This window comes from Pinus tabuliformis, chromosome 8 (assembly GCF_031772625.1).
Source record: "Pinus tabuliformis cultivar Carrire ecotype Pingquan chromosome 8, CPIR1, whole genome shotgun sequence".
Classification (NCBI taxonomy): Eukaryota; Viridiplantae; Streptophyta; class Pinopsida; order Pinales; family Pinaceae; genus Pinus; species Pinus tabuliformis.
Genome location: NC_142294.1, coordinates 749,051,704 through 749,076,450, shown reverse-complemented (window position 1 = coordinate 749,076,450; position 24,747 = coordinate 749,051,704).

Below are 24,747 nucleotides of genomic sequence, written 5' to 3'. Positions count from 1 at the left end.
GTTCCCCTCTATACTTCATTGTCGACAGCGGGAGCCAAAAGAACCTCCTTTCAGCAGAGGTCGTGAAGTGGCTGGGCTTATCGACGACAACACATCCAGAATCGTACACCATAGGGTGGCTTCACCAAGGACGAGATCTTCACGTAAGCCAACAGTGCCACCTTCCATACAACATCAAGCCCTTCACGAATGAGGTATTATGTGAAGTTTCTCCCTTGATGTTTGTGATGTATTATTAGGCCAACCATACTTATGGAAGCAACATGATGTGTATGAGTCAAGGCCTCATGTTGTTATTGTTACTTTGGGAAATAAGTTGTACAGGATACCGAAGGTAACACTGCCTACCGCCATCTCTTTGGTTATTGCAAAACAATGCAGTAAGCTCATTTCCAAAACCAAGAATTTTCTTTTCCTGATGATACGCCATCAGGGAAAGAAGAAGAGAGTGGCCATGACCTCCAAACAGGGCCCCTCTACATGACAACAAAAGATGGAAAAAGTCATGGAGGAGTACGAGGACATCTTCACCTCCCTCGCAGGGTGCCTCTATAGTGTCAGGTCAAGCACTCCATCGATCTGACCCCAGGTGCGTCACTGCCCAATGGACCAATCTATCAGTGCTCCTGTTATAGACATATTTGGGCACTGCAACCCCAATCATATATGTCCATAAACCAAGGGCTTCTAAGTCCCTAAAAGTTTTGTTTCATACCCTAAAGGAGCAAGGTCAGCTGATTACATCATCTCCCAGAAGTTCTCCATGAAAAACTACTCAAAACTAGTCAAAGCAGGACCATACAGACTGCCCAGTGCTAAGGGTGCGATATATCTCACCTTCCACATGCAAAAAGTGTGATGCATACTGGAAAGCCCTTCTGTAGGGTGCGATGAGTGAGAGAAGACAAATGGTACAAGTAGTTTTCTAGGTGGAGACCTTGAAAATCTTCTAGAAGCTGCTCATTTGACACTTGCCTCTCTGAATTCGCCCAAGGATGAGTAAGAGATCATGAAATCTCCAAGTGGAACCAAGAACTATTAGATATATGACACTAATCAAAATCCTAGAAGCTGACTCACCCCCCTGCAAACATCTATATATGGATCCCTCATCCCAGAAATCCAAAGAGGCTGGAATTTTGTAATTTGCAAGGAGGTGTTGTTGTTTTCTCTTTGAAGAAATTGTTGGGTGATCTTGCTTTGTATGAGGTGAAGAGGGCTTTCATGCTGGGAGGATGGCGCTGGGTCAGACCAAGTGGTTGTAATCCTCTCTTCTACTACTTCTATCAATAAAAATATTTGATTTTTCCTCCATATTCTTGTATATCTCTTAATATTTTGTTGATATATGCATTTGTATGGTTAATATATATCTGATCCTATATTGTTTACGATGATAGATCTCTATGCTTTGATGGTATTATGTTGCTTTGACTCTACAGGTGTTCTTTGAAGTGGGACAAGTAAGGAAGGAGTGGCGAGATTCTGTCAAAGGGGAAAGGAAACAAGCAAGGAGCCAAGCAAAAGACTGAGGTTGGTACTCTCTGCTTCTTTATCATCTATCTCTCGTAAAGGAAAACACAAGTGACTTTAGTTTGTTTGTTTCTAAGATAGCTACCTGTCTTAGTGGGACTCGCAGCTCTGAATAGACACTAGTTTTCCCGATAACAAAATGGCGACTTCGTTGGGGAGCGAATAGTTTGATTGCTTGTCTCTATTTGTTTGCTTCATAAACTATAGACGAAGCCTGAAGTTAAGCCAACTAGCCTTGGAACTGCATTTTCTATGCAAGTGCAAAGTAGATCAATGCTGCTTCAGTAAATCTCCCAGTTTGTTTATGAACTGAACAACTGAATTGCCAACATCCTAAGTGCCCTAGAGGTAGCTCAAGTAACCTCATTAGATCAACCCCTATACTTTGTATTTATTGACTATCATTAGCTCGACCTAAATCCCTGAACTAAGCTACAAAATGTGACCAAAAACCAAGTTGAATTCTTGTCCCTAGACCATCGCACTGTCTCCTTTTGGAAGACTGGATGCATCGTGTCTCCCGTGTGCAGTGGGTGGGATGCATCCCTGTTTCCCCGTGTTATAGGTGTGATGATCAGGTAAGACTGTTTCTGCCTCCTTATTTTGGTTTTTTCTTCACTGTCTTCTGCTTTATTTAGGAGTTTTGCTATCTGTGATCAGTAGACCACTATTTAAACCCCCTTCCTTTGCATTATTCAACCTCCAGTATGCAAAGAATTGTGAATTTTTTTATGTATTTTTCGCCATTTACAGTTCCCCTTTACAAAATAGTAACTTAATAGAACTGTCGTCTTTTGATTTGAAAGTGTCGCAAGTGTCGTTTTCATTCAAAGAAAATAATCCTCCTCTTTTGATAGTCAATTACACTGTTACTCTTGTATTTGATCTGAATTAATAGTATTTCAAGTGTCGAAAGCAGTTTTCAATTCAAAATCGCAAAGTGTCGTCTTGTCTTCCTTTCGTTTTTTGAAAAGAAAATCGTTAGTACTGTCGCTTTGAAAGAAGAGATAATTTAGATTTGTATTGAGCATTCTTTTTGTCATTCACACATTAAGAAAGCGGAAAACAAATACATGCATGTGCATTTTCATTTAGACTACTTATTGATTTTGATTTAGGACAGTGCATCTAGTGTGTGCTCTCTGCTCTATGTTGAAAGGATTTCGCTTCTCTTTCCTTAGTAGCTAGGATTTTCATTACAAAAAGAAGAGTAAACGACTGTTTATCATCTTAGATTGCATATTTAGGAGTTGTATATCTACATCACGCGGTGAACATTAAAGGCAAACTTCTTAAAAAATATCAACTGTAAAATAAATTCAATGAACATAAAAATGCTTTGGAACCTAACGCACAACATCTAGAAGTCTAGGCCACAGACGTATTCTGGCGTCGTAAAGCCTAGTAACTGTCGCTTTCGTCGTAGGTTGGGTGATTCCTTCTCTTTGAGACGACAAGTGCCAGTACGGACTTGTGCTCCCATGTACCATCGAGTATATATTGGGAGACCATAATAGGCTATATCCTTTATCATTAGGAAGCCATGTCTGCCGCCCTATCGATCGCAATGCACTGAACACATCATTCGGGAAGATTCACTACCGTACCGTAAAAAGTATTCTACAGTTTTGCGATTGGTTTGGTAATCCCTCTGTCTAGATTTCCAGAGTAGTCTCTTTCGTTCCAGACTCCTTAAAGGAAAAGGTCCATCTGAGCACTTGTCACTTCAGGCTCATTAAAAATCGAAGGAGACTAGAGTCATCTTTAGCTTTTTATCGACTCTTAAAAATTGAAAAAGCAAGTTGTGTCAAAGCGTCTAAAATTCATTTAATTCGAAATAATATTTTCCCCTCTTATTTTGAGTTGATCAAATAATCCACAATCGTGGAAGAAAGTCAATCAAAACTCCATCATTCGCGGAGACTGACAAGTCAATTGTATTTGACTCCAGAAACAAAACCAGTCCGGGCCAAGCGAACTCATTTAACTGCGTCAAAGTCTCCTAGTTTGTTTGAAACTTGTGTTTCAACATCCTCTGAGACTCCGGTTACTCCAACCATTTCTGGTATCCCTGCCTCTACAGAAGAAGTTCCGCAGTTACAAGAGGACATTAGAACTGATCCTAGTGTAATAGTAAACACTTCCATTCCTGAACCAGCTCCATCTAGGGTTGATTCAGAAGGTGTTACCCCTCCAGCATCTGTCGCTGCAGAATCTATACCTTCTTCGGCACCAGAAATATTTTACGGACCTGACGGTCTGCCTCTTCCACCTGGATTGATTGCTATAGAAGAGATTACGGAGGATCTTCCATCCAGTACTCCATCGCATTTTGGAACTGGGATCCACCTATATCCTTCTACTTCAGAAGTTAGTACCCCTTCATTGCAAGTTCCTGTAGAATCGCTAGGAAGTCTTTTAGATAGACTCGATATGTCTGGATAACCATTGACATCTAGGACTGTGTTGTCCGATACAGTGGTAGCAGAACCTCCTGTTACCACTCTGACGATGTTCGCTGGCATACCATATGTCCCAACTAACTATCAACCGCTAGAGGGAGTCCACCCAGGGACTGTTTCGACAGTATGGTCTATTCCTGTTTGTTTGTCCGGAATAATATCTAGAATTTTTTATGTTGAGTCTCAGCAAATTGATTCTTCACAACAGTATCAATTAGGGAAATCCGGTCTCCAAAGACCAATTTTTCCTTTGAGTACTGGATTTTCGCCGTATGGGGGGCAGGATGCCCTTTCATTGTTCCCTCCGGGAGAACAACCATATGATATTTCTCAACCGAATTCAGGTCAAAATGGAGTAACATCCAGTGGTTGGGTGCCAATACTGCCTCAACAACCAAGACTTGTATACTCAATGCAACCAAGTCTACCTGTGTCGAATATCCCCACTACACCATCTATTGTGACGATGTCGCAAGTACAAGTGTTGCCCATTGTATGCCAACCTCAAGTTTCTCAGGTCGTAATACAACAGCCTCTTGTCTCCACAACACAACCGCAATCACCGGTTGGTGGCTCCTTAACTGGAGCGACTCAAGCTTAAATGGGTACTATTACCCCTCATCTTGGTCAAACATCCAGTATTGTGCAACAGCAAATGGTTTCACAACCATGGCTGGTGCAACATCAACAACCGCAATTCCAACAAGTGTACCAAGGACCTGAGAAATAAAACTTTGCAAGTAATGGGCAGCCGTATATTCAAAATGGTTATCATCAATCATCCCAAATTGGTTATGCCCAGCAACCTTATCAAAGTTATCAGCATCAAATGCATTATGCTGGTATGCAAAGACCCACTGCTCAGGCAATCCCATCTTATCCTAGGTATGCTTCACTGAACCTGAATCAACAGTTGCCTTTCGTGGCGACTTTAGAGTTACCAGATCTAAATTGGCTAACAAATGATCCAATTGCTTATGCCCCTTGGTGGCCAGCGATTCCTCATAAACTTTCGTCATATATTCCTAAATTCAATGGAAATCCGGTGAAGATCCGTTGAATCATGTGATGACCTTTCATCTATGGTGTTCCTCCAACACTATGAATGATGATTCAATTAGGGTTCGCCTTTTTCAGTGAACATTAACTAGTCCGGTAGCAAAATGGTACATCAAATTTCCTAGAGCTTCATTTGATAACTTCAGCGCCCTTGCCACCACCTTTTTAACCCATTTTCAGTTACCCATACGGTATGAAACAGGGACAGAGCTTCTTACCAATTTCAAGCAGATGAAGGCCACTCACATATCTGATCATATTCATGAGTGGCGACGTCATCGTAGAATGGTAAAAACATATGTTCCTGATAAGCTACTAGTTGAATGGTTTATTAAGTCATTATTACTTTTTATTACAGAAGATGTGGCAAAGGGAGGAGTCGTCACTGAAGAGCAAGTCATTGCTCATGCGTAATATCTAGACTTGATATATACTCAGTTTGGCATGCTCTATGACAAAATACCTGATGTTTCCAGACCAGAATTTTCCGTTCCTCCTCCTCCTAAATCAAACAAAGACTCTCATGCCAGCGATGGTGTGATAGGTAGGACAAGCACGAAATCGACAAAGGCTACATATAAGAAAGCCCGTAAGGTTTCTGGTCAAAATGCAAATGAAGAATTTCTAGCCTCAGAGGTTAATGCCGTGTCGACCTACAAAGGCAAAGAACCGAAGCAACCAGGGGGCAAGAAGAAAGGGAAGAGCAAAAATAAGAAACAGGACGATTCATCTCCTGAAAAATCTTCTGCAAACCCTTTTGGACAAAAGAAACCTAGTCAGCCATGCCTCATATGTGATGAGGACCATTGGACGAGATAATGTGCATATAAAGCTGAAGTTAAGAAAATCTTTAAAAATTCAAGAACTTCAGAAGTATTGACTGACCCATTTCCGAACCCAGGAACCAATCTGGTCGCTAGCGACAATGCTTCCCCATCCCAAGTTCTTATGTTGTCCATTTCAAAACAACAAAATGATGCTTTGATATCGACAAGGAATAAAGATTACGGGAATCCACAGCTGTCGAACAAAAAGGCTACTGATCAACCTAGTAGTTCGACAACAACTTCGACCGAAGTTGTGCCACCCATCATTCCTGAGCTAACGATAAAGCCGCCAAAGGGAGTAGTACACAAATCGACATTTAATTCTCATGCCAGAGCAGCACAAAATTATAATATAGTATAGGACCTAGCCCAATTGTTGTCCGCTATGTCGACACTTGAAGTACTGCAAAATTCCCCCTCCCAAAAGCAGGCTCTATTATTGGCAATAGGTGGGATTGACCCAGAGGATTCTAATCTTGTGGCCTTTAACCATAAAGGATATGAACCTCAGTTACCAGCTCAACTCGCTTTCTTCATTCGAGTGAAAGTCCTCAACAAAACTGTTCATCGAACAATTATTGATCAGGTGGCATCTACATGTATTATGTCAATGAGTTGTTGGAAAACTTTAGGATCACCACCCTTGTCGCGATTGTCAATGATGTTAAAAGCATTCGATGGACGAACATACACTCCATAGAGGATTTTGAGTAACTTACAAGTTGAACTGGGGGAAAAAACAATAGAAATTGATGTTGAAGTTATCGATGGAAATCTCGATTATAACATCCTACTGGGAAGGCCTTGGATTTATGCTATGGCCGTTATTGTGTCAATGTACTTCAGAAAGATTGCATTTCCTTTTCAAGGAGGAATTACAATCGTTGACCAGCAAACCTTTCTCCCCAACAGTTCACAAGTTACGGGAAGCATCCCGATGATCCACAGAAGCTCTCAGTTGCTTCAAAATATCAGAGTAGGCCTGCTAAAAGACCCTACATTGATGGGTACTTTTGCCCTACCGCCTCCAAAAAACTTGGCGGAAGTGGCCACGGTGGGAACCTGCAATATGGTATCTTCCATTCAGAAGATGTCCGAACACGATGTTAGCATGGATCATCACTAGGTATTGCCTCCAAGCCCAATAGAAATATTGTAGCAATCAATGTTCTCGGCATGGGAGGCAAACCCAAATGAATGCTCATCAAGCATTTGGGTAGATAGGTCTAAGGAGTATGGTACCTCTTCGGATCCTTGGTCACATGTACATTCTACAGACGAAGGAATTGTTTAGTCAATGATCATAGAGGGGGCACCATGGGAAGATTACCACCATCATTCCCATCTTCTGGATTACAACGAAGATTGCTCCAGTGACCTTAATCATCCTTCAGTTTTTGATTTTCTATCAAATATTGTAAATACGGTGGATTCCGAGTGAAATCTGTCCAATATTGAAGAAACTATCGCCATAAATATCTCGACCAAACCAGATGTTGTAGAGAATATTCATGTCGGCAAATCTTGTTCTTCTTCAGAACTGGAAGTATATTATGCTCTCTTTCGCGAGTTCAGAGATGTCTTTGCATGGTCATATGAAGAAATTCCAGGCATTGACTCGAGCATAGTTGAACACGAAATTAAGATGTATCCAGATGTCAAACCAGTAAGACAACAGCTTCGGCAGGTGCACCCAAAGAAAGTCGCTGCCATCAAGGCAGAAGTTGAAAAACTTCTCCATGCTGGTTTCATTTACCTGGTTCCTCTAACTGATTGGGTATCAAACATTGTTCCTGTAATGAAAATGCAAGGAACGATTAGAGTGTGTGTCGATTACAGGGATGTAAATCAATCCTGTCCAAAGGATAACTACCCTACACCCTTCATCGACCAGATAATTGATTAATGCATCGGATGCGAAATATTTTTGTTTATGGATGGATTTTCTGGGTATAATCAAATACATATCCGCCCACAAGACTAGTCAAAGACTGCATTTATTTGTCTGTGGGGCACATTCGCGTACCGTAAGCTACCTTTTGGTTTAAAGAACGCAGGGGCAACCTTTTAGAGGGCAATGAATTATGCCTTCCACGACATCAAGAACATCGTTCAACCATACCTCAACGATCTTGCGGCTCATTCGTGAAAGCGGACCGATCATCTGCAGCATTTGAGAGCAATATTTCTACGTTTCCGACACTACAAAATAAGACTCAATCCGCACAAGTGTGTGTTTTGTGTCAGTTCTGGTCATTTACTTGGCTTTGTAGTTTCAAAGGACGAAATTCGTCTCGACCCGTGCAAGGTTCAGGCAATCATCGATTTGCCTCCACCTTCAAATTTGCATAAGATTCAGAAACTCCATGGGAAAGCAAAATTTCTGAGGAGGTTCATTCAAAATTACGCCGAACTTGCTAAAGGTTATACGCATCTGTTGAAAAAAGAAGTACCCTTCAACTGGGATCAGGTTGCGCAAGCTTCCTTTGATGCTCTAAAGGAATCCCTAATAAAAGCATCATTAATGTACGCTCCTGATTATCAAAGAGACTTTAACCTGTATTTGGCTGCAGCAGATATGACCATCGTAATGGTTTTAGTTCAAGAAGACAATGGAATCAAACATCCTGTTTATTATTTAAGTCAAAACTTAAATGATACAGAAAGCAAGTACTCCTATGTTGAAAAGCTGGCTCTCGCAGTTGTTCAAGCAATACAGAGATTTTGACACTATGTTCTCTTTCGAAAAACTACCGTTTTGTCAGATTGCAACCCCATGACTTAAATCTTGTTGCGAAATTTGCTTGGGGGAAAATATTCAAAATGGATAGAAATTTTGCAAGAGTTTGATCTGGAATTCGTAAAATCCAAATCAAAGAAAGCTCTGGTTTTTGTGGAGTTACTATGTGACTTCCCATTGCCGTCCAACGATTCAACATCCAAAGCAACAATTGTGGATGAATCTTTGTTTCTGATATCTTCAAGCGATCCATGGTATGGAGATATAATCATTTATCTCCAAACCCAGACGTATAGGTCTAACACCTCTCGCTCGGGAAAAAGGACATACTCGATACCAAGCAAAAGACTACATGATCATCGGTGATAAACTTTGCCGTCGTGGTGGCGATACAATTCTAAGAAGGTGCCTCACCCACGAGGAGGCCGAAAAAGTCCTGAATGATTATCATTCAGGCGCATGTGGAGGGCATCAATCTGGTTATGCAACGGCACAAAATATTTTACGAGCAAGATACTTCTGGCCAACAATTTTGAAATATTACATAACCGCAGTTAGAAGTTGCCATGCTTGCCAAATCTTCGACCGGAAAACCAGAATACCACCCGAAATATTATGATAATGGAAATAAACCCATCAACAATAAGAGAGAAATAGATAGAAATAGATATGATCCAAAGATATTATGATAATAGAAATAACCCAAGAATAACAAGATAGAAATAGATAGAAATGCTTCTTTATTTATATCAAGACCCTTAAGGTAGGGCAACACCATACATTCACTCCTTAAGGAAGGAGAACACTCCACAAGCCATATTCATGTTCATACAATAACCCTTGACACTATCCCTTCACATGGAGTCTCTAGCCTCTATATAGGCCTCATACATACAATACCATGGGTCATTACCATGGTTCCCTCATACCATCAACTAATACCATGGGCCCATTACATTATTATTAATTACTTGTGGTCCCTTACATGATATGGGTTAACCACCTTATTTATTACTATGGCCCATCCCATTATTACATTATTACCTTGGGTACCTCCCTTGGTACCCCATATTATCCCCCCTAGGTATATAACATTCCACCCCCCTAAGCATGTTTCGTCCCCGAAACATGGGAAGAACATAAATAATAAGATCTACTCAAAAGAGTAGTCCACTGGTACCATGAACGTGCATCTAGCCATCCAAGAGAAAGGTGAACCCTCGATCTCGCTAGTGCCTCGCTCGCTTGAGATGGAAGTTGACCGTGGTAGCTCTTTTGTGTTGATGTGTAGTAGGTGGATCTTCTCTCATCGCTATCCGTCATACGGGGGTTGTTTTCCTTGTGACTATTTGGTTTCCATCTTGATGGTTGTCTTGCGGGGTGATGTGGGTGATGATATGTTGAAGATTTAACCCACGATGTATTTTTCTTTAATTCACCCCTTACTGGAGCCTGATTGTTATCTGGTGAATGTTGTGGTGCCTACTGTGGTGTCTTATCTTTCAATATTACTTCAACCACTGAGCCCTCCTCTGATGTATCAGCACCTGTAACCTTTTCTTCTTCAGCCTCTATTTGTGTTTGATTGTCGATCATCACTTGCTCATCATCTAATATGTCAGACCCTGGAACATCTTCTGCTTCAGTCTCCTTGGACTCTACCTGTTTATTAACGGAAATATCCTGTAATGTAATTTTCTTCTTTTTATACCAGAGCTTCAGGAATTTCTTCTATACATTAATATTGATAGTACCCACTAATTCCATCCAAGGGTATCCCAAAACAACATCCATGTTATCCATATCTGAAGCATAAAAATCACCATGCAACACATACTTATCCATAGAAATCTTCAAATCCTTATACAATAGAACATCCTCATCATCCACCTATGTGTTTTCAATGTGTTTTTCTGGAACTTGCAATTTTTTTACCAAATTAAAATTGATAAAATTATGCTTGCAACTAGGATTTATAGAAACAATGATCTTCTCTTTCTGAATCAATCCATGAACCTGCAATAAGGATATACTAGTAGGAAATAGCCCCACATGTTTCTCTTTATCTTGTTTTCTAGCATGAGACCATCTGTCTAAAAGTAATTTTTCAAATTCTTCATCTGGCAGGTTGGAACACTTCTTTTGGTTAAGTAATCCCCACCATGTGGCTGCCTCATCTTCAAAATTAAACACTACAAAAGTTCTCCAATGATGTGTCCATAATAACTTGTGTGTTTTTATGTATTCTTCAATAGTAGGACCATTATCTTTTCCTGTAAAACATAGAACCGCCATGAAGAGGGTTCTGAAAAAATTCACTTACTTGGAAAAAATTTGAAATTGTCACAGTTTAGTCAATATTGCTTAGAATCCCTATTATGACCTGTTTTCAGAAATGGAACAATCATTCTGCATCTATCCATGTGATAGAAATCTTGATCCCGGCACTAAAATTTCAGATCTGCGCTGCAACTCTCCCGCCGTCACCAAAATTTCTGCAAAAAAGAGCTGATTTTAAATCAACGATATCTCCCTCATCCGGACTCCGATTCGACTGATGTTTTTTGAAATTAGGTATTTTTTTTCACAAATATTCCAGATCTACAATTAGATTTTGCAGATCATGCACCAGGACGTCCAGATCTGCGCCGCAAACTCGCTTCCCTGAAAAATTATCTGCAATCCCACTGATTTTTAGATCAACGATATCTCCTTCATCCGGACTCTGATTCAACCGATTTTTTTTTTGAAATCGGTTATTTTTTCACAAATAATATAGATCTGCAATTAGATTTTGCAGATCTTGCACCAAAACGTACAAATCTGATCTGCAACTCGCCGCCCTCGAAATTCTGCAAAAAATTAAAAAAAATTCTCCACTTTTGTGCCTAAGAAAGTGCTCTGATACCACTTGTTGTAGATCTGATCCAGAAATATAAGATAATGCAAATATACCCAGAAACAATAAGAGAGAAATAGATAGAAATGATTCTTTATTGATATCAAACCCTTAAGGTAGGGCAACACCATATATTCACTCCTTAAGGAAGGAGAACACTCCACAAGCCATATGCCTGTTCATACAATAATCCTCGACTCTTTCTCCATGTGGAGTCTCTAGCCTCTATATAGGCCTCATACATACAATACCATGGATCATTACCATGGTTCCCTCATACCATCAAACTAATACCATGGGCCCATTACATTATTATTAACTACTTGTGGTCCCTTACATGATATGGGTTAACCACCTTATTTATTACTATGACCCATCCCATTATTACATTATTACCTTGGGTACCTCCCTTGGTACCCCATATTATCCCCCCTAGGTATATAACATCTTCAAGTGATCTGTGATATGGATATATAATCATTTATCTCCAAACCCAGACGTATAGGTCTAACACCTCTTGCTCGGGAAAAAGGACGTACTCGATACCAAGCAAAAGACTACATGATCATCGGTGATACACTTTGTCGTCGTGGTGTTGATACAGTTCTGAGAAGGTGCCTCACCCACGAGGAGGTCGAAAAAGTCCTGAATGATTATCATTCAGGCGCATGTGGGGGGCATCAATCTGGTTATGCAAGGGCACAAAACATTTTACGAGTAAGATACTTCTGGCCAACAATGTTGAAATATTGCATAACCGCAGTCAGAAGTTGCCATGCTTGCCAAATCTTCGACCGGAAAACTAGAATATCACCCGCACCTCTACAGCCAGTAGTTGTTGTTGGGCCATTCCCTAAATGGGGCATAGATTTCATGCAATGTAACCCCACCTCGGCCGGGGGGCATGGGTATATCATAGTCGCAGTTGACTATTTTACGAAATGGGCCGAGGCAATGCCTACATTAAACAACAGCGGCGAAACGACCACTCTTTTCTTTTTCAATCATGTAGTCTCCAGGTTCGGCACTCCACAAGCTATAGTCACAAATCATGGATCGCATTTCAACAATCACATGATGGTTGAATTGGTTGCCAAATTAGGACTGTCCCACAACAGCTCTAATGGGCAAGTTGAGGTGATCAACAAAGTCCTGAAACGCACGTTGCAAAGGATGATTGGAGTCCATAAACGGAGTTGGCACCTAATCCTATACTCATCCTTGTGGGCATACCGGACATCGGTGAGAAATGCAATCAGGTTTACGCCCTTTCAGCTGGTGTATGGCCTGGAAGCGATCTTACCAGTTCAGTGCAAAATTTCGTCTCTCAAGCTTGCAGTTGACCTCCTCCTCGGAACTTCAGAGTAAGAGGCTCGTTTCTTAGAGTTAATTTGACTGGATGAAACCTGTCATGACGCCACCTTGGCTAACGAAACACATAAGAAACGAGTCAAATCACAATTTGACAAGAATGTCAAACCCCGCGTTTTCTCAGAAGGTGACCTGGTCTTGCTTTACGATCAGGAATCCGATAAATTGGGAGTAGGTAAGTTCCAGTCTTTGTGGATGGGTAGCTATATTTTTAAGCATGTATTAGTAAAAGGAGCCTACGAGCTAGTATATTATGACGGGATTCCACTGTCGCAACCCCAAAACGGGTTGTACCTTAAGTGTTACTATGCTTGACTCGGCATGATAACCTCTTCATATGATTTTGTTACATTTTTGTTTTCGTTAAGAGTGATTGTTTTGGTTAGGTAATCCACTTTTTCATTTGGTTGTAGATGTCGAACCTATTGGAATCATTTGTTGGATACGCTGACGGAGTGAGTCATAGTACGTGGAACCTATCTTCTGCAGCTTGGGCCATCTTTGATCCAAGCGGCAAATTAGTGAGTTTCAGAGGGGTGTGTATTGGTTGATCAACGAATAAAATCGCTAAATAAAATGCGTTGATAGAGCTCCTCTCTGATGCCATCGCGCATGGCATACACCGACTTGTCGTCAGGCTAGACTCACAACTCGTCATTTTACAGCTTACCAACATCTATTCCATTCGAAATCCAACTATCTATCATATGTTCCTAAGGGTCAAGATTTTGGAAAGGCAGTTCGATTCTATGCAATATCAACATATCTCCAGAAACTTAAACACATTAACTGATTCATTAGCAAATTGTGGTTTAGATAGATATTTGCAACATTTGTAAAAGAAAAGCATTTCATCAATATTTGCACCAGGATCATATAACTTAACCAAAATAAAGCTCCGAAAATCAAAAATATATATCACTATTTATAGTTTGTACATAGTGTTCTATGTCCAGGACAAAATCGGTCATATGACCAAAAAAATCAAAATGCAAGGGGGCACCCTAATCTAATGGTGCTGGTGATAACTAGTCACCGCTTGTGCAATCATGTGTAAGAGCCTAGTCCATCGGCTCGGCACGCCAGTGGTATGGCGCTGTAATCTCAGAGGTAGCTCATCGGTCCTCACATCCGGAATACCAAGGGTGAGACCCTCGATCTGATCCTATAACACTGAAAGGGTCTTGGATACATCCAGATCGCGAAGGATGGCCCTCCCTACAGCCTCTCCTGCTGGAACAGTAGCTGCTGCTCTCGGGCACACTGCTGGTCGCACTGGCCCGATATCTGCAGGAGCACATGAGTTTTGATTAGTCTTGATAAACATTTGAAAAGCGCAAGAACATTATAAAAATAATAAACAAAGATATGGTCAGATATTTTTACCTATGACACCCCACTGCTTGCTAGCCGGTAGCACCAAATCTGGGTCACCCCGGAAATCCATCCCAGCATATGGATACTCAGCAAAGACCATCTCCTGATGGTCGAACCACTCAAAGAAGGCATCAGAGAATGAAATCTGTGATTGACCAGCATGTATGGCCATAAGATCGACCCATCTCTGCATCCGTGGTTCCGTTGGTACTGATGGTCCGAGTGAAATGTACTGTGGCTGCATCAGTGGGATCTTCTCCAAGGTGAAAGCAGTTAGAATAGAACCATAGCCAAAGTTATTGGATCTTCCATTTTTCACCTTGGTAAGATGTTCTTTTATCACTGGAAGTACTGCATCACACTAGTTGAATACCTTGGGTTTGAGGCATTCCAAGGCGTACTGCATATAGGACCTTTTGGCCAAGTGAAGAGCCGCGCTGCCAGCCAATCTAGCAAAGGTGAATAAAATAGTCCTCAAGGACCAATCTGTGACATCTCAGATACTGATCTTGCCATCCCTGCTCAGCTGATATCCTTCTCTATAGTATCGGCGAATATAATCCCTCACGGATTCGCCCCCACGGGCGGAACCTGATAGTGGGAGAGGGGCACCACGCCTCGATAAACCGGTCAAGAAGTAGATGTCCTCAACATTCAAGGGGATGGATTTGCCTCTAATCTGGAACACTTGGTTGGTAGGATCCCATGCATCGAGGAAATACTGCAACAAGTTGATTTTTTGCCTCATGCTAGATATGCGGAGGAACTTGAGCAAGCCACAGTTCCACAATGTAGTTACCATACCCGGATCATGTAAGGCAACCATGTCCTCTTCTTCATGCTTATAATTAAAAAAGGAAAGAATGCAATTGAAGAGCTCAGGTTTAGCTCCTACCTGGTCTAGACGTCACCGAAAATCGTCCACAGAATCTCCCAGAATCAGCTAATGAAAATCAAGGGGGAAAACACCTCTAGAGCCCCAACAATCACAAATCCAATGAAATGGTAATATGAGGGGTTAAAACTACTTTTAAGTTACTTTTCACGTAATTTAGGTAGGGTATTAGTTTTTTAACTCATTTTTCAGGCATGTATTCTCATTTCTAATCAGTGTGATGGAGCAATTGAACAGGTATTACGACCGTCAAAAGAACATAGTGTTAACGATGAGTCGAATATCAATGACCATTATCACGAGCAGTTTTACGCGAAGTTCAAGCTCGTTAAAAAGTAAACCTAGCAAAGAGCATATGTTCCACCAGAGTTTAAGCTCGTTAAAAAATGAACCCGCCTTCGGTAAATAACCATTGCATTATTATCAGCGTTTGAGCCTTGGTCGTGTTCTTACCATCACCTCCGCTCTTTTTAGCTGATCCTACGCCTTCGTTTGATTTTTTACCCATTTTGAGGAACAACTGCAATGAGTGATCCTATTAGCCTCTTTCTTTACACTACCGTGATTGAAAAGTTCCAAACATTACCTGGAACCAGCTGCTATCCGAAAACATCACTCGTTCCTCAAAAAACGAGTCTCCTTTAAGCTCTTTTCATCTGACTCATAAAATATGAAAAGATTGTCGAGCAATTGGCCTCTCCAGCTCATTAAAGTGATTGGAAGTGCCATCCCTCCTCTAGATTTTAATCTTTTTGGACCTGAGGGATTATTACACAAAAAGATCAAGCGTTTGTCTTGTTCGACTCGTTAAAACTATCGAAAAGTCATCCCTTTGCATTGTTTTATACTTTTTTCGGACTTAAGGCATTATATTATGAAAAAGGAATATTGGAGTTTCATTTCCGTCTCTTTTCAGACTCTCTAAAATTGAAAAGCACTGAGTTATCCTTGTTGTTAAACTCGTTAAAACAATAGCGACAAACTTGTCCATTCAGACAAGAGCGAGTTTCATTTTCGATAGGCTCGTTAAAACATAGCGACAGGTTTGCCCGAAGGGAAAATTATAGAACAAGCATATGTTATCCTCCTCAATCTTGACAATAATAAAGAGGTACTGGTGAAAAATGTCTGGGGAAAATTGGGAAGAAAACTTGAAGAAACTTTTTTGGTAGCAGGTCGCTCTTGAACATGACACTTTCACTCCATCACCATGATTGAGTCGGGTTGGGTTATTCCGTTCACCAGTCATATCACCATTGGTCCACTGTACCATCCACTTTTGGGGTTAACGCTACCGATCCATTTCAATGTCGCCGATATGTTCAAGAGAAGTCACTCAGAGAATTCACCTACCCAGCTTGTGTCTCATACGCCGCAATACCTTCACGCTTCATTCTTTCATGACCGCCACCCTGAACCTTGTATCATTAGATTCTTTTCACCTCCACAAAATCATTTTCTCCGTTCCGTGTTGTAGATGTGGGATTCATTAATGCCCTCCTATGATGGGTCACTTCTTGTCGACATCAGCTCATTATCCAAGAAGTCGACCTAGGAACAACCCTTTTAGTACTTTGAAGCTTGCATGCCTCAATGTAAAGTTTCTCACTTCCGGCGATAGGTTTACATCAATCACCTTCAACCGAAAGGTTTTGCGTGGTGTTCGACATCGACTCATGTATTCACACCACGTGAATTGTACTGCAGTACCTTGAGGATCGTCATCATCATCGGTGATTCCTCTTGCAATTGTTAATGGCTTAACCATTGGCTGGTAATCAGGCGATGTCTTTCCATGTTCGACCTCAGAACATCTTTTCACATGGACCGACTTGTACTTTCAGGCGAAGATTGAACGAGTTTTTAAGACCCTGGATCTAGTTTCATCCATCCGGGTTGTGATATATTCAGGAAAATAAAGACATCAAATGTACATCATTACTGCACAGATAATCATCCAAACCAAAGGATGATGGCTCTACCAGAATCATCAGTCTGCCACACAGACGATTGTCTGTCCTATGTACATGAAAATGAATTTATAAAGCTAAGCATGGGAATGTCCGCCTCAGCTAGAAAATATTATGAAGATAATATATTGTATTGTATCTTATTACAAGTCACCTTCCAGTTCGAAAAACCTCGGATACTCATTATAAAGCATTTCACCCGACATCAGAATATTTACGACCTCATACTTTAGGGGGCAACTGTTATAGACATATTTGGGCACTGCAACCCCAATCATATATGTCCATAAACCAAGGGCTTCTAAGTCCCTAAAAGTGTTGTTTCATACCATAAAGGAGCAAGGTCAGCTGATTACATCATCTCCCAGAAGTTCTCCATGAAAAACTACTCAGAACTGGTCAAAACAGGACCATACAAACTACCCAGTGCTAAGGGTGCGATGCATCTCACCTGCCACATGCAAAAAGTGTGATGCATACTGGAAAGCCCTTCTGTAGGGTGCAATGAGTGAGAGAAGACAAATGACACAAGCACTTTGCTAGGTGGAGACCCTGAGAATCTTCTAGAAGCTACTCATTTGACACTTGCCTCTCTGAATTCGCCCAAGGATGAGTAAGAGATCATGAAATCTCAATGTGGAACCAAGAACTATCAGAGAGATGACACTAATCAAAATATCAGAAGCTGACTCACCCCCCTGCAAACATCTATATATGGATTCCTCATCCCAGAAATCCAAAGAGGCTGGAATTTTGTAATTTGCAAAGAAGTGTTGTTGGTTTCTCTTTGAAGACATTGTTGAGTGATCTTGCTTTGTATGAGGTGAAGAGGGCTTTCATGCTGGGAGGATGGCGCTGGGTTAGACCAAGTGGTTGTAATCCTCTATTCTACTACTTCTATCAATAAATCTATTTGAGTTTTCCTCCATATTCTTGTATATCTCTGAATATTGTGTTGATATATGCATTTGTATGGTCAATATATATCTGATCCTATATTGTTTACGGTGATAGATCTCTATGCTTTGATGGTATTATGCTGCTTTGACTCTACAGGTGCTCTTTGAAGCGGGACAAGTAAGGAAGGAGTGGCGAGATTCTGTCAAAGGGGAAAGGAAATAAGCAAGGAGCCAAGCGAAAGATTGAGGTTAGTACTCTTTGCTTCTTTCTCATCTATCTCTTGTAAAGGAAAACACAAGTGACTTTAGTTTGTTTGTTTCTAAGATAGCTACCCGTCTTAGTGGGACTAGCAGCTCTGAATAGACACTAGTTTTCCCGATAATAGCTCCATTCTGGAGAATGACGAAATCAAGAGGTAGATTAAGGAGCTACTACAAAAAGGTCACATCCATCCAAGTTCATTGCCCTATGGAAGCCTGATTGTGTTGGTACAGAAGAAGGAAGGGACTTGGATACTCTGTATTGACTATCGGGCATTGAACAAGATCACTGTTCGGAATAGGTACCCGATCCCATGGATTGATGACCTTCTGGACCAATTGAAGGGGGGAAAATATTTCAGCAAGATCGACTTGAAATCAGGATATCACCAGGTACCAATCGAACCCTCTGATGTGTGGAAGACTACCTTCAAATCCAAGGAGGGCCTTTTCGAATGTTTGGTTATGCCTTTTGGGTTGAGGAATGCTCCTGCAATCTTCATGAGGCTAATGGATGGTATCTTGTGGGCATTCACCAACTCATTTGTAGTGGTATACTTGGATGACATCCTGATCTTCAGCTAGAGTTGGGAAGAACACCTCCACCACATCCAACAGGTTCTCCAAACACTGCGACAACACAAGCTATGTGCCAATTTGGAGAAATGCACTTTTGGCATAACCTAGGTTCAATATCTGGGATACATTATTGATGAATGGGGGGTGCTTGTGGATCTAGCCAAGATCCAAGTCATTCAGGATTGGTCAGCTCCAACCACTTTGATAGAGCTCCACATCTTTCTAGGTTTTGCCAATTTTTACTGCAAGCTCATGTTGGGATTCTCTCATATCACTTGGCCCTTCAATCAAGTCACCAAGGGTGGAGTGAAAGAAAAATTCTTTTGGTCTGAATCTCAAGAGAAGGCATTCATAGAGTTGAAACATCGCCTCTTCTCTACATTAGTGCTCACATTACCAGACTTGCAACAACCATTTGAGATCGAGACAGATGCCTCTGAATATGCTATTGGAGCAGTCCTTACTCAACAGGGGCATCGAGTGGCATATCACAGTGAGACACTTTCAGAAACAGTCCGAAAGTATCCCACTTATGACAAAGAGATGTATTCCATTATGCAGGCTTACTGAAAATGGAAGCATTACATTTTGGGGAAGGAAACAATCATCCACATAGGCCACCGACCCATGCAGTTCATACATACACAAGGGAAGTTGCAGAATGATCTCCATTAGAAGGGGTCCACACACCTGCACCAGTTCCATTTGAATATCAAGTATAAGAAGGGCAACACCAATAATGTTGCAGATTGCCTCCGCCGACCACCGATCATGGCGTTAACCATTGTGCTCAACTCTTGTGGGCAGTATACTTCTGATTGACCACTTCTCTACAAAAGAGACCCAGAATTCTGTTGGAAATACTGTGAGGGGGGGTGAACCAGTATTTCTTTTCAATTGTTATTTTTACCAGTTAAATCATTTATATTTAGAACACAAAATGAACAATAGGAATAAATGCTTTTATTAATATAATATTTACAATAAATCAGGTACAATATATATAAGGCTCCAACCTATTGCCAAGCACCAACTTGGTCTTTTGTGAGGCTCCAACCTCTAGGGCACCAACCCTATCTTCTCAAGGCACCAACCTTGTGTTTAGGAGCACCAACTCCAAGGACACCAATCCTTCCAATTCTGAGGCACCAACCCCAAGGGCTCCGACCCTATCTTATCAAGGCACCAACCTTGGATTTAGGAGCACCAACTCCAAGGACACCAATCCTTCCAATTCTGAGGCACCAACCCCAAGGGCTCTGACCCTATCTTGTCAAGAAATGTTTTGATTGTATTACACTGCTCTCAAAATCTTCTTCACTGTGTTCTGTCAATCTACAACTTCACTGCTACATCAATGACAACCTGTCTTCATATGAAGGAGTCTCAACAATTCTTCATATTGTCCAAACAGAGTCTGCAAAGTTACCTCACGATGATTTCAAATAGCCATCATGATCTCCAATAATGTCTCCAAGATCTACTAATGCTTTTCAACAAGATATCTTAGATAAGTTTCGCTAAGCCTTAATCTCCACACAAGAAACAATTGTCTGTTTCAACCCGTTGTTCTATCTACCATGGTAAGTGCTTCAAGAGTGACTGCTACTCACTGTTCCTAGTGTCGTGATATCTTACTTCCAAGGATCATACTCACAAATCTTCAATACTGGTGTAGTCTATTGCTCCCTTCAAACGATGGCATATCAAACCTTATTTCGCTTCACTGAATTATTTTTGGAGTTACGATCTGTACTTCCTATATTTAGTTCATCGCAGGTTGAAGCCTTTTAAATATTAACCCATTCAGCAGGGTCTCTTGACCTTTGGCTTCCTTCTTTCTTGTTTGATCTTCGACTTCCTCTGCACTCACTCGACTATTAGCTTTCTTTCTACTGTTCCTTCAGCTTCCTCTGTCTCTTCAAGTTCACGAGTTGTGAACTTCTTTATGCTCTATTTTTATGCCCGATATAGATGCTTAGAACTGAAGCGTTTTAACTCATTTTTATACGAGTTTCACCAATGACCAAAGGGCACGTCTATTGAAGGGAGGCCGATTTGTATATTAAAAATATATATCGGAGAGTATTTTATCCATAGATTTGATTATTCACGGAAACCATAGAAGAGATGCTATATCCACATGGAGGTCCCACATGCCACGTCATCACCTTTAATCCCGCAATCGCAATTTCATGAGAATCAGAGTCATTCCTTTAATCCCGCAATCGCAACTTCATAAAAATAGGATGTTTTACAAGTGTGCACATGCTCTGTCTTCCGATGGAGCAGATGAAATATTCAATGAACTGTTTTTAATGAATCCATCGGGTCCACAATATTATCGCAATCGACAGTTTGACATTCCTTTGAACTTTGTGATTACTGCAGATGTGATATTTAATTAAGCCATGCTATAATGGTGCAGTGGGTCCACAATGCTATCGCAATCGGTGGTTCGGGGTGACAACCCTTTATGATTTGTGTAACTTTCGATACCCAGACGCGATATTACATAAAGGTGTATTTTAATGGAGCTGTCGGGTCCGCAGTAATATCGCAATCAATGTTTTAACGTGACATCATTTAAGACTTTGCAATATGACAATTCCGATAGGCAAATGCGATGTTTCTTTAAGGTGAATTGTAATGGTCCCGTGGGTCCGTATATATATTACAATTGCAGATTTTGAGTGTGACATTCCTTTGCATTACATAACTTCTGATGTGATAGTTCCGGTATGGCAAATGCGATATAACAATAGAGCATATTGTTATGGAACCATTGGGTCCGTAATACATATCACAGTTGAGGGATTCAACGTGACACATAATAAAGCGATAAAGCCGCCGATATTGATTTCTCTGATGCACTATGATCTTTAAAGAGTTTTCACGGTTTATTACTGTTAACTCCTCCGTTATGGATCTTACTCTTGGGTATATGCGATAAACTACTTCTCTTGCTTCGATAATCTGCTTCTTTGATGGCTTCCAGTGAACTCTTCCTCTTACTCTTTGACTTCATGATGGCTTCTCCTCTTTGGCTTCTCGCTCCTGTTGCTTCACGGATCTACAACTTCTATTCTGTCTATATATATATATTCAATCCACTTGGGTCCTCCATCTCATCATATATCAAACTTTCATCACTATGAGCATTATGATCGATGGGCATCAATGGGAAATCATGTAACAAAGAATTTTCCATCACTAACACTTCCATATTGACATCAATGACAACCTAGATTAACAATCTCCCGCTTTGTCATTGATGGCAATATTCTTTCCCTTTCAATAGTCTCTCCCCCTTTGACCTCAATGGAAAATGGGGTGCTCAGGGACTCCCCCTATCTAACTGCTCCCCCTATCAAATTGCTTCTGTTTTTTATGAATAGTAGATCTTCATGGGCATGTTACTCCCCCTATCGTGGTTCTCTTCTTTTTACTCAAGATATAAGGATTGTTGTATCATAACTTACTGAGCTATATTTAATTGTGCAACATTCTTTTCTATAGTCCTTTTGATGAGCCATTTTTCCTTGTGTTCTAGTAAAAGTTTCTGGAAGTTATCTCTATTGATTGACAACATTATGCAAAGCTTCAATTATGTTTGATGCTGCCAACTGCTCTTGCTTCAAGCTTCATTTCTAGATGTATCTGTTTGTTTGAAGGTTGCCTCTATTTGTGTCCATAATTTACCTGTTCTCACATTAAATCCTTGAGTCAAGACATAAACTTCTGTAATAACAACAACATAGTTATTTTCCTTATTTCTCTAGTATTAGATGGCCTTCTCTGCTGCTCCAATTTCTACTTAGTGATCAAGTGGAAAACATCTTCAACAACAGTCTAAAGAATAGTTAAGAGATCATGTTCTTCAATGGAGTGCTCTTGAGAAATTATCTTTATCAAAGAATGATTGTTAATATAGCTCATCAAGGATTTCATAAGGACCCTTCCATGGATAGCTTCTGCAATAATGATCAAGAATAACAAGCTCCCCCTAACTATATGCATGATCTCCTTTTGGCAGAATCCCATCATCAAATACTCAGAATATCAAGGATATCTTCATCAAGTCAACAACATGTGTTGTTGGTTGGAGAGTTCAGGAGATTTTCAGATTGTATTTTCTTCCTTCTCCATACTCGTGTAACTTTCTTCTTTGGCATGGTTCTAGCTTGTGTAGGAGCCCAAGTCAAGTTACAATCACGTGCCATATGACCAATGTTATGACACTTGAAGCATTCTATGTTTTTCATGTATAAGAATTCATTCTTCCTACAAAATTGCTTCTCGGAGATTGTCAGGGACCATAGTGTCTATCTTTGTGGTATGCCCTACAATCGTTTGCATGTGTCCAAAGTTTGTACAAGAATAACAATAACCAAGAAATATACTTTGGTACGTGGGAGAAGAAGGTTTCCTTGATGTACTTTTGAAGTCTTTCTGCCTTGAGATCCTTTGATTATAACCATTGCTTCTTGAGTCCTTGACACCATCTACATTTCTTCTTGGAATAGGTTTTCCTTCATTGTTGCCTTGACTCTTATCCTTGCCTTTGCTGGAACTGGGAGCATCAACATTTCTTTCTAGCTTCATCACATCCTTTTTGTTTGAAGCATTATCATTCTTGCTTGAGGATTCTCCTTCATAGCCAAGACCTGATTTATCAAATGGGGATCTTTGATGGCTGAGCATGTCATCCAAGGCTTGAGAGATTTTCATGAATTTGTCCATCCCTTCAACCTTTTTCTGAGGGAGACAATCTCTTATTCCAATCTTTCACAATCATTATTCTTCTTAGCAAGTTGTTTGTCAAACTCTTCCTTGATACGTATTGCTTCTTTTGATTCTATTTTAAGGGAGATTATTTTTTATTTCATTATGAAGATTTCTTCATTTTCCTTAGCTAGATTGCTCTCCATTTTCTTCTCAGTTCCTTGTGCTTGTTTCCTTGCTTCTTCTAGTTGTGATCTAAGGGAGGAGACCTCTTCCTTGTATTGACCAATCTATACTTCAAGTTTTTTCAAGCTCTGGTGCCTTTGTTCAAGGTGGCTTGACAAGTTATCTTCTAGTTTCTTTGCTTTATCCAATTGATTTGTCATGGATATGACTTCTTCATGATGCTTTCTTTTGCTTTGATGAAATTCCTTCTTAATCTTGGCAAGCTCTTCATCCCTTTCTTATACTTGAAGCTTGACAAGGTCAACTTTCTTCCTTGTTTGGTCTTGGTCACCAGCTAGTGCTTTCTTATTAAGTTCCTTGTTTTCCTTTTTCAAATTGATAATCTCTTCCACGGAAGCCATAAGTTTAGTGAGGATATCTTCTTCAAAATCTTCATCTATTAGGTCTTCTTTAGCCTTGATGTCATCAATCTTATCTTCAGCTTCCTTGATGGGCTCTAGATTTTCTTCTTGTTTTCCATCATTTTCTTGACTAGAGATCATTGTCAACACTCCTTTTGAGTGAAGATCATGAAGTTTATCCCATATGCCTTTTGCTGACGAGCATTTTCCTAAATTTTTCTTTATAGAATCTAGTAGCCCATTCAAGCTTGCCTTCATTGCTTTTGTATTGTACTCCTTGGATTCTCCATTCATCATGTTATCAACAATCACTGACTTCCAAACTTCAATGCATTGAGTCTTTAAGAAATTCCTCATTCTTGCATCCCATATATCAAAGTTCCCATTGAACAATGGAGCCTTCACAAATTGATTGACTTCGATTTCAGTGGTTGAGGGAGACACATCTTTAGGAGGATTGGAGACTTTCTTCCTTGGCTTCGCCATTTGTGTTCTAATGATCAACCTTCAAGATGTTAGGATTTGAATGAAGGTACTGGCTCTGATACCAATTGTTGGAAACA